The sequence below is a fragment of the Pristiophorus japonicus genome, unplaced genomic scaffold, assembly GCF_044704955.1.
Source record: "Pristiophorus japonicus isolate sPriJap1 unplaced genomic scaffold, sPriJap1.hap1 HAP1_SCAFFOLD_454, whole genome shotgun sequence".
NCBI lineage: Eukaryota > Metazoa > Chordata > Chondrichthyes > Pristiophoridae > Pristiophorus > Pristiophorus japonicus.
Window position 1 is genome coordinate 71819 of NW_027254357.1, and position 11792 is coordinate 83610.

General features: G+C 48.7%; 2 non-coding genes across 2 annotated transcripts; one reads left to right on the forward strand and one right to left on the reverse strand.

Annotated features, from left to right (window-relative positions):
* Window positions 1-848: 848 nt before the first annotated feature.
* On the forward strand, window positions 849-1012 carry LOC139252326 (U1 spliceosomal RNA). Its single transcript, XR_011591442.1, has one exon. It is a non-coding gene; the product is annotated as a U1 spliceosomal RNA (small nuclear RNA).
* Window positions 1013-4167: 3155 nt separating this feature from the next.
* On the reverse strand, window positions 4168-4331 carry LOC139252328 (U1 spliceosomal RNA). Its single transcript, XR_011591444.1, has one exon. It is a non-coding gene; the product is annotated as a U1 spliceosomal RNA (small nuclear RNA).
* Window positions 4332-11792: the final 7461 nt, after the last annotated feature.

The window sequence follows — 11792 nt, forward strand, 5'->3', positions numbered from 1 at the left end:
GTGCATAGAGCGCCAAATCTGTAAACACCGATGTCGTGCCATGTACAATGCAAGGTGTGTTACGAAATGCATGTTTGAAAAGAAAAATGTAAATGTACCGTCACCCATTCCGGGCACTGTATTGTGACACATGAAACGTAATTTGTGTGAATGTACCACAATGTATCCCGTTTATTGGACCGAATTGCACTTGAACTGAAAAACAAAAAATGTAACGAACGGAACTGCCGTCAGCACCCAGATGTATTGTATGGGATTGCTGACCGCAGCTAAATGTACTGAAATGCCATTGAATGTACTGTACAGATTTTTTTATGAATAAAATATACTTTGAAATTTAAAAAAATGCCTTGGGACGTTTCACTGCGTTCAAGGCGCTATATAAATACAAGTTTTTGTTGTTGCTGTTGTTGTGACGAAGACTCCCGGCCACAAGCTCACACCTCCCTATTGATCTTCCCCTGTGCAAAACTGGAACATTGCTTTTTCAAACACGTCAGATTCTGAATTAGTTTTCACATGAAGATTTGACAAACATTTACTTCACAGGCAATAAATATACATCGCGATTATATTTGCGGAAAACTTTCCCTGGCCCGAAGGCATGTGACTGAGGGAGCTTTGATTTCCTTTTAAGGGCAATATGCAAATAAGGACGGTATCTTCTGTATTAATGCAGTGTTTTCACAAGGCATATATCATTAGACATTGCAATATTTTAGCAGAATGGACATGTCAAAGCAGCAGCACTTTGTGAAAAGGGACATTGTGATTTTTTATACATGAGTCGTTGAGACGTTAAGAGGCAGCGGATGATGTCGGGAGGCAGTTGTGTGCGAAAATTAAGCATACTTACCTGGCAGGGGAGTAACCATGATCAAGAAGGTGGTTCTCCCAGGACGAGGCTAGCCCATTGCACTTCGGGTGTGCTGACGCCTGCGATGTCCCCAAATGCGGGATACTCGACTGCAAAATTTGTGGTAGTGGGGGACTGCGTTCGCGCTCTCCCCTGGCTTTACAATTAATATCAGAATTTGCAACATATGTATTTGTAACTTCAGTGTTTCTTCATCAATCTCAATCTATACTTTATCCAACGCAGGTGCTGACAAAAATGGCCCCTAACTAACCCTGCAAAGCATTTACTGACAAGAGGTTATCACAAAACTCTCGGAGTCCAAGCCGACGAACTGCCTTTCATCATGCACAGACAATCCAACAGGGAACGACGGTGTGGGACTGTGCTATCATACACACACAATCCAACAGGTGGACCATATTTCAGGTTTAAGAAATCACATTTCAGTGCCTTAAATATCTCACTTGGATCTCGGGGACCACAATTCCACACAGTGCGGAAGCTATGGTCTCAGCAGAACATCACGCACTTTCACTTGCTTTAGCCACATAGTTCATTCAGCTTTCTTCACTGCTACTTTGGACAAATTGCTTGGGCATTTTCAGCGTTAAATCAACTCCAACCCACAAATCTCTTTCAATTCATCTGGAGCTCTCTCAGCACACTTATTTTGGATCAGCTCGCTGATTGGCGCGTGGGCACACACAGCAGGAGCGACGAGGTCGGGGCGAAGGAGCGGGAAGAGACTGTGGAGGGACGTGATCGGGGACCAGGAGAGGCCTGAGTTCAGGGACCCGGGGCCAGCCCACACTGCGGTATAAAAAGGGAGGGAGAGACAAAGAGGGGAATGGTTAGTCTGACATCAGTGGTGGGGAAAATGTTGCAATCATTTATTCAGGATGAAATAGCAGCGCATTTGGAAAGCAGTGACAGGATCGGTCCAAGTCAGCACGGATTTAGGAAAGGGAAATCATGCTTGACAAATCTTACGGAATTTTTTGAGGATGTAACTCGTAGAGTGGACAAGGCAGAACCAGTGGATGTGGTGTATTTGGACTTTCAAAAGGCTTTTGACAAGGTCCCATTGGTGTGCAAAATCAAAGCACGTGGTATTGGAGCGTCTTTGACCGAGTTGATGGCCCTCCAGCAGCAGGTGATGTCAGTCTCGGTGTGTGTCCCTGGGAACAGCCCGTAGAGCACAGAGTCCTGTGTTACAGAGCTGCTCGGGATGAACCTCGACAGCAACCACAGCATCTCTTTCCAGACCTGCCTTATGAAGGCGCAATCCTGAAGGAGATGGGTGACAGTCTCGTCCTCCCCGCAGCCGACTTGGGAGCACCGTGCCGTGCTGCTGAGATGCCGGCTGTGCATGAACGAACGCTCTGACGGGTAGGGCCCTCCTCACCGCCAACCAAGCTACATCTTGGTGCTTGTGTGAAAGCTCTGGCGATGAGACGTTCTGCCAAATGAGTTCGACAGTCCGCTCAGGGAACCACCCGACAGGGTCCACCCTCTCCTTCTTTTGTAGGGCGTCCAGGACCTTACGTGCTGACCACTGTTTTATGGCTTTGTGGTCAAAGGGGTTTTTTTGTGAAAAACTTTTCCACGAAGGACAGGTGGACAGGCATGGTCCAGCTGGTGGGGCGTTTCGCGGCAGCGTGGCCAGACCCATCCTTCGCAACACCGGGGACAGGTAGAACCTCAGCACGTAGTGACACTTGGTGTTTGTGTACTGGGGGTCTGTGCACAGCTTAATGCAGCCGCACACAAAGGTGGCCATCAGGATGAGGGCCACGTTCGGAACGTCCTTTCCTCCACTGTCCAGAGATTTGTAGATCGTGTGTCTGCGGACACGGTGCATTTTGGACCTCCAGATTACGAGCAATCTGCGGATCCGAGCAAAAGATGGCTACGTCCATGTACAAAAAAAAAGAGGGCTGGTATAAGTGTCTGGAGTGTCCCCCAGATCGGGGGGCACCTGATCTAATGTTTGCCTATTTTAAAAGAGTTGCAGGCGATCGTATCCCTGAGTAGCGCCAGGCTATCAGAGATCTTCCTGCTGGGGACAGCGCAGGTCTGGTCCGGGTGAATCACCAGCTCAAGAGCAGGCTTGACACTGTTAGCGATGACCTTTGACAGGATCTTGTAGTCCACATTGAGCAGCGAAATGGGCCGCCAGTTTTTGATTTCCTCCCTCTCCCTCTTCTGCTTGTAGATGAGGGTGATGATGCCTTTCCTCATTGATTCTGACATACTACCAGCCAGAAGCATACCCCCGTACACTTCCAGCAGGTCTGGGCCCATCCAGTCCCACAGAGCGAATACAACTCGACCGGTAAGCCGTCGCTTCCGGGAGTTTTAATCGTCACAAGGGACCGGACGGTCTTTGTCATCTTGTCCAGAGTTAGCAGGTGGTCCAGACTCTCCTGCTCACTGTCGTTTAGGACCTCCGAAATAGACGACAGGAACGACTGGGAGGCCGCGCGGTCTGTGGGCTTGACGTCATACAGCCTGGCATAGAAGGATTTGCTGATCCTCAGCATGTCGGGCTGCGAAGACGTCACAGAACCATCTTCTTCCTTTAGGCTGGTGATCACAGAACTCCCCCTGTGTACCTTTTAGAAGAAGAAGCGCGAACACGTCTCATCCTACTAGACGGAGCAGACTCTGGAGAGGAAGATAATTTTGGAGGACTCTGAGGCAAAGAGCGAGGCTTGCTTGCCCTTCACCTCTTCGAGTTCCTCCGTGATATCGACCCCCATCGACTGCAGCAGGAGCAGGTTTTGCATGCTCTTCTGGAGTTGGGACAATTCCTTCTGTCTCCCTCTCACCTCCTGAACACCTTTGAGGATGAAGAACCTCTTGATGTTTGTCTTGATTGTTTCCCACCAGTGCATGGGGGAATCGCAGAGGGGTTTTACGGTTCTCCAACCTTTGTAATCCCTCTTGAGTTCCTCCACGTTTTCCGGAGTCAACAGTTTCACGTTCAGCTTCCATATCCCTCTGCCAACTTTCTGGTTTTCCTGTGGGCGACAGTCGGCCAGTCGGAGGCAGTGGTCAGAAAAGAACACCGGCGTGACGTCGGTGGATCTGACCTTGAGCGTGTGGGACACAAACAGGAAGTCTATTCTGGAACGTAACGGACCCGTCTGGTCTCGAGCAGGTGTATCTGAGCGGTCGTCACCCTCATCTACAAGGGGCCATTTTTGTCAGTGCCTGTGTTGGAAATAAAGTATAGATTGAGATTGATGAAGAAACATTGAAGTTACAAATGCATATGTTGCCAATTCTGATATTAATTGTAAAACCAGGGGAGAGCGCGAACGCAGTCCCCCACTACCACAAATTTTGCAGTCGAGTATCCCGCATTTGGGGACATCGCAGGCGTCAGCACACCCGAAGTGCAATGGGCTAGCCTCGTCCTGGGAAAACCACCTTCTTGATCATGGTTACTCCCCTGCCAGGTAAGTATGCTTGATTTTCGCACACAACTGCCTCCCGACATCATCCGCTGCCTCTTAACGTCTCAACGACTCATGTATAAAAAATCACAATGTCCCTTTTCACAAAGTGCTACTGCTTTGACATGTCCATTCTGCTAAAATATTGCAATGTCTAATGATATATCCCTTGTGAAAACACTGCAGTAACACAGAAGATACCGTCCTTATTTGCATATTGCCCTTAAAAGGAAATCAAAGCTCCCTCAGTCACATGCCTTCGGGCCAGGGAAAGTTTTCCGCAAATATAATCGCGATGTATATTTATTGCCTGTGAAGGAAATGTTTGTCAAATCTTCACATGAAAACTAATTCAGAATCTGACGTGTTTGAAAAAGCAATGTTCCAGTTTTGCACAGGGGAAGATCAACAGGGAGGTGTGAGCTTGTGGCCGGGAGTCTTCGTCACAACAACAGCAACAACAAAAACTTGTATTGATATAGCGCCTATAACGCAGTGAAACGTCCCAAGGCATTTTTTTAAATTTCAAAGTATACTTTATTCATAAAACAATCTGTACAGTACATTCAATGGCATTTCAGTACCTTTCGCTGCGGTCAGCAATCCCATACAATACATCTGGGTGCTGACGGCAGTTCCGTTCGTTACATTTCTTGTTTTTCAGTTCAAGTGCGATTCGGTCCAATAAACGGGATACATTGTGGTACATTCACACAAATTACGTTTCATGTGTTACAATCCAGTGCCCGGAATGGGTGACGGTACATTTACATTTTTCTTTTCAAACATGCATTTCGTAACACACCTTGCATTGTACATGGCACGACATCGGTGTTTACAGATTTGGCGCTCTATGTACACAAAAAGTAAATTACAAGTACAGCCCGAGGGGAGTTTTGTACTGATTCCATCCCCTGGGTTTACCGTGGCGGAAGGGCTTTAAACTGTGGCCCTTCCCCACCGTGCCTTTGCGGCGACTGCACCAATTTTTAGTGCGTCCCTCAGCACGTAATCCTGGATCTTGGATTGCGCCAGTCTGCAACACGCAGACGTGGTCATCTCCTTGTTCTGGAAAACCAGCAAGTTTCGGCAAGACCAAAGAGCGTCTTTGACCGAGTTGATGGCCCTCCAGCAGCAGGTGATGTCTGTCTCGGTGTGTGTCCCTGGGAACAGCCCGCAGAGCACAGAGTCCTGTGTTACGGAGCTGCTTGGGATGAACCTCGACAGCAACCACTGCATCTCTTTCCAGACCTGCGTCGCAAAGGTGCAATCCTGAAGGAGATGGGTGACAGTCTCGTCCGCCCCGCAGCCGGCCCGGGGGCACCGTGCCGTGCTGTTGAGGCATCGGCTGTGCATGAACGCTCTGACGGGTAGGGCCCTCCTCACCGCCAACCAAGCTACGTCTTGGTGCTTGTGTGAAAGCTCTGGCGATGAGACGTTCTGCCAAACAAGTTCGACAGTCCGCTCAGGGAACCACCCGACAGGGTCCACCGTCTCCTTCTTTCGTAGGTTACGACTCTTCAAGTGCACACCCAAGTACTTTTTAAATGTGATAAGGGTTTCTGTCTCTATCACCCTTTCAGGCAGTGAGTTCCAGACCCCCACTACCTTCTGGGTGAAGAAATGTTCCCTCATCTCCCCGCGAGTCCAACTGCTTTAAATCTATGCCCCCTGGTTATTGACCCCCTCCGCCAAGGGAAATAGGTCCTTCCTATCCACTCTATCTAGGCCCCTCATAATTTTATACACCTCAATTAAATCTCCCCTCAACCTCCTCTGTTCCAAGGAAAACAACTCCAGCCTATCCAATCTTTCCTCATAGCTAAAGTTTTCCAGTCCTGGCAACATCCTCGTAAATCTCCTCTGCACACTTTCTAGTGCAATTCCATCCTTCCTGTAATGTGGTGACCAGAACTGCACGTAGTACTCAAGCTGTGGCCTAACTAGTGTTGTAAACAGTTCTAGCATAACTTCCCTGCTCTTGTATTCTGTGTCTCGGCTAATAAAGCAAAGCATTCCATATGCCTTTATAACTACCTTATCGACCTGTCCGGCTACATTTAAGGATCTGTGGACATATACTCCAAGGTCCCTCTCTTCCTCCACACCACTCAGTATCCCCTCATGTATTGTGTATTCCCTTGCCTTGTTAACGCTCCCCAAATGCATTGCCTCACTTTTCTGGGTTGAATTCCATTTGCCACTTTTCTGCCCAAATGACCAGTTCATCGATATCTTCCTGCAGTCTAAAGCTTTCCTCCTCAATGTCAACCACATGGTCAATTCTTGGATCATCTGCAAATTTCTTTATCATGTCCCCGACATTTACATCCAAATCATTCATTTGTCGTCGTTCTGTACATTTAAAAAACATATTTAACCAGCAAGTTTTTTTTGAGTGTCAGCAAATTCAACAAGCAATTCATTGTTTTTATTTTGCTGCCTTTCAGTCATGTGAAAGCCAATGAGAATTTAGTCAGGCAGGGAATAGGTACGTTACTGTTTGAGGAGATCTTGCTCCATGCCAGATTGTGGCTTGCTGAAGTAGTAACTACCTAACTTTACAAGGATGATACCAGAAATGCGAGGTTATACCCATGAGGAAAGGATGAACAGTCTGGGTCTGTTTTCTCTTGAAAGGAGAAGGCTGAGGGGTGACCTAATAGAGGTCTTTACAATTATGAAAGGTTTTGATAGAGTGGACACAGAGGGAATGTTTCCACTTGTGGGTCAGAACAAAACTTGAGGCCATCAATACACGATAGTTACCAAGAAATCAAATAGAGAGTTCAGAAGAAACTTCTCTACCCAGAGAGGGGTGAGAATGTGGAACTCGCTACTATAAGGAGTAGTTGAGGTGAATAGTATCGATGCATTTAAGGGGAGGCAAGATAAGCGTATGAGGGAGAAGGGAACAGAGGGTTATGCTGAGAGATAGATGAGGAAAGATGGGAGGAGGCTCACGTGGAGTATAAACTGCGGCATGGACTGGTTGAGCCGAATAGCCTTTTTCTGTGCTGCAAGTCCGATGTAATCTGCTCCCTTCATTAAAGAACAGAGAACCCATTCAGCCGCCCGCTATCAGCGACATTCTGACAATCCACGAAAGAAAACAACTTTCAAATGTGCAAAAGCTGATGAATTTATTTACAAACAGAAGAATAAACCAACAATTTTTGATACCAAAGTGCTTGAGGGTTTCTTCATTCGAAGACCCATACAAGGTGCTCCCCCATTGGCTTAAACATTCCCTTGTTCCTGGTGTTCCACATTGTGACATTCCCTTGTTCCTGGTGTTCCACATTGTGACAGTCACTTGTGAAATTGCCCTCTGCCCCGATTGGGGGCGGTAACCAGCTGGAGCTGGGACTTTCTGTGCCTGGCACATAAATCCCACTCCTGTCATTGAATTGGGCTTCCCGTTCCTCAAAGGAAGTGAGGCACAATCTCGCCACTCCACTTCCATTCGGGGCAGTTGGTGGGGTGCTACTGGGGTGGCAAGTGAATTGTTACGTGAATGTTCCGCGTAGCACTGACATGATTCAACGCCATTCCCCTTCGCTTAAAGGGGAGGACACTGCGCACTCTGCAAGGCTTCTGATGTCCTCCACTAGGCCACCAGGGCAGCATGGGACTGGGCCTGTAGCCCGGCACCCAAACCGAGAGTCGGCAAACCAGTAAAGATGGCGGTGTGGGGCGCTGACACCCTCCCCTTTAGGTATGGCCTCCGGAGCGAAGCCGCTCGCACCAACCCCGGGGCCTGTGAGGCAATTTCCCCCGCGGGGCATTGAGGTCGGCACGGGACGGTGAGGGGCAGCACCTCCGCAAACTCCCGGGCGGTTTCTTCTGCCGCGTTAGCACCCTCTAGTGTCAGCTGTGGCTCAGTGGGTAGCACCCTAAGGGCGAGAAATTGTCCCCTGCCCGAAACGGCGCCCGTTTCCATGGTTTTTACCACAGCTGCGGGTCAGGTCGCCTCTTGAACGACATTCGGCTCTTTTTTTTTCCATGGATCCGGAAGTCGATCAAAATGGGAGCAGTGACAACACCTGAGGGCTGGATACGCGGCAGTGACAGTAACTTAGGGGCGGAAGTTGGGTTCGTGCGGTGTCAGTGCCACGATGACATCATCACCCTCTGTGTGGGGTTAGAGGGGATCGTTTTCTATTGAGAAACCTGAGTGAGTTTAGGACACCAGCGATACCACCGAGCTGCACAGCACACTGCTTTCTCCCGTGTAATAACGGGGAATGAAATGAACAAGCCGTGGAATTGATGTTTCACACAGTAACTATTTGTAGTGTGTTTACAGATTCCCAATGTACACATTGTGCCACCGGCTGGAAGTATTTCGGAGGCATCTGTGAAGGACTGGAATGTAGCTAACATGCATTACTTCTCCACCCGGTCTCACCTCATAGTCATTGACAGTAAAGAGGAGCAGGTAAGGATTTGTAGTCGCACGCAGGGGCACTACCAACACCAGCCTCCCCCTGTCTCAGTACTGCCCCCAACCCTGTTGGTCATCAGTGAGCCACTGCTGTTGGAGACCATCTCTGATCACTCCCTTGTATCGCTCTCCACTCACATCCCCCTTCCCACCCCCCACTTCCTTCTGTGTCCACCCCTGAAAAAAATTCTCCCCGTCATTTACAATGCACCATCAAATTCCCAACTGTCTCGCCATTGGCCCTCCATTCTAATCCACAAAATATCTAATCCCACCCTCACCTTTGCTGCCCTTGTCCCCATTAAAACCATTACTCTCTCTCACCCTGGACATTCCCCCTGTTACGGCCCTCATCTTCGCTCCCTTAAATCCAAGAGATGCAGACTTGACTGTTTATGGTGCACAACTGGTTTAGCCATTTATCGCCTGCTCTGGCCACATAAAGCACTATTGGGTCCTGCTCTCCTGTGCCCAAACTGGTCACTGCCCCAGAATCATCCTGGAATGCAAAGTTAAGCTCCGGCTTCTCTTCTCCATTACCAACTATCTTCTAAAACTCCTCAGCCCTTTCACCACCACCCTTCCCTCCAACAAGTGTGAGGAACTCATGGACTGAGATCATCTTATTAGCTGTATCTACCTCTTCCCTCCTTACCTCAACCCAAACTTCCACAATGTTTCCCCTGCCCAGCCTTGACCTCACAACTTTCTCCAGGCTGGTTCCCTGAGCGGATTGTCGAACTCGTTTGGCAGAACGTCTCATCGCCAGAGCTGTCACACAAGCACCAAGACGTAGCTTGGTTGGCAGTGAGGAGGGCCTTACCCGTCAGAGCGTTCATGCACAGCCGACGCCTCAGCAACACGGCACGGTGCCCCCGAGTCGGCTGCGGGGCGGATGAGACTGTCACCCATCTCCTTCAGGATTGCGCCTTCGCAAGGCAGGTTTGGAAAGAGATGCAGTGGTTGCTGTCGAGGTTCATCCCGAGCAGTTCCGTAACACAGGACTCTGTGCTCTACGGGCTGTTCCCAGGGACACACACCGAGACTGACATCACCTGCTGCTGGAGGGCCATCAACTCGGTCAAAGACGCTCTTTGGTCTTGCCGAAACTTGCTGGTTTTCCAGAGCAAGGAGATGTCCACGTCTGCGTGTTGCAGACTGGCGCAATCCAAGATCCAGGATTACGTGCTGAGGGACGCACTGAAAATTGGTGCAGTCGCCGCAAAGGCACGGTGGGGAAGGGCCACAGTTTAAAGCCCTTCTGCCACGGTAAACCCGGGGGCAAGAATCAGTACAAAACTCCCCTCGGGCCGTACTTGTAACTTCTTTCTTGTGAACATGGAGTACCATGATCAGTAAACACCTATGTAGTGCCATGTACAATGCAAGGTCTGTTTCGTAATGCACGTTGAAAAGAAAAATGTAAATGTTCCGTCACCCATTCCGTGTACTGTATAGTGACACATGTAATGTCATTTGTTGAATGTACTACAATGTATCCCGGATTGGACCGAATTGTACTTGAACTGAAAAGCAAAGAAATGTATCGAACGGAACTGCTGTCAGCACCCAAATGTAGTGTATGGGATTGCTGACCGCAGCTAAATGTACTGAACTGCTTTTGAATGTACTGTACAAAGTTTTATGTGAATAAAGTATATTTTGAAATTTAAAAAAACTTTCTCTCGGCTGTCGCCTACCTTGCCTCATACCCTCTCCGAGTATATCATGACCATGAGATCCACCGCCTGCCCTATTCTCTCTACCCTATTCAAAGCAAACTGTTGAGCCCCCAACTTCCTTTCCTGGTACCAATGTTATCAGATATTGTTGACGATTCTCTCTCCTCAGATACTGTCCCCTCCCTTTCAAATCTGCCATCATCACCCCTCTCCTGGAAAAAACCTCATCATTGACCCCTCTGGCTTTGCAATCTCGCTTTCCTCCCCAAACGTGTTGAACGTCTTGTCACTTCCCAAATCCATGCCCAGCTTCCCTGCAATTCTATGTTTGAACCCCTCCAATCAGGTTTTCGGCCCACCATATCACTGAAACAGTCCTTATCAAAGTCACAAATGACATCCTATGTGACTGTGACCGGGTGAACTAGCCCTTCTCATCATTCTCGACCCCTCTGCCACAGTTTAAAAAACACTTGAATTTATATAGCGCCTTTCACGACCATCGGACATCTCAAAGTGCTTTATTGCCAATGACGTTTTTTTTTGAGTGTCGTCACTGTTGTAATGTGGGAAATGCGGCAGCCAATTCGCATAAAAGCAAGCTCCCACAAACAGCAATGTGATAATGACCTGATGATCTGTTTTTTTGTGATGTTGATTGAGGGATAAATATTGTCCAGGACACCGGAGATAACTCCCCTGCTCTTCTTCAAAATAGTGCAATGGGATCTTTTACCTCCACTTGAGAGGGCAGATGGGGCCTCAGTTTAACATCTCATCCAAAAGACGGCACCTCCGACAGTGCAGCGCTCCCTCAGTACTGCACTGTATTGTCAGCCGAGATTTTTTGTGGTCAAGTCCCTGGAGTGGGACTTGAATCCACAACTTTCTGACTCACAGGTGAGTGTGCTGCCCACTGAGCCACAGCTGACACCATCCTCCTCCAATGCCTCTCCTCCATCGTCCAGCTGGGCAGGACTGCTCTCACCTGGTTTAATTCCTAATTGTCCAGATGTAGACAGAGAACCACCTGCAATGGCTTCTCTTCCCACTCCTGCACCATTACCTCTGGAGTACCCCAAAAAACTATTTAGAAACAGAAATTTACAGCGCAGAAGGAGGCCATTTCGGCCCATCGTGTCCGCGCCGGCCGACAAAGAGCCACATGGCCCTCGGTCAGCAGCACTGAAGGTTACATATAATAAACCTATGAACAATGAACAATGGTAGAAAGGTAAAGAGCACCCAGCCCAACCAGTCCACCACACATAACTGCGACACCCCTTACACTGAAATATTCTGCACTCCACTCCAACCGGAGCCATGCAATCTCCTGGGAGAGG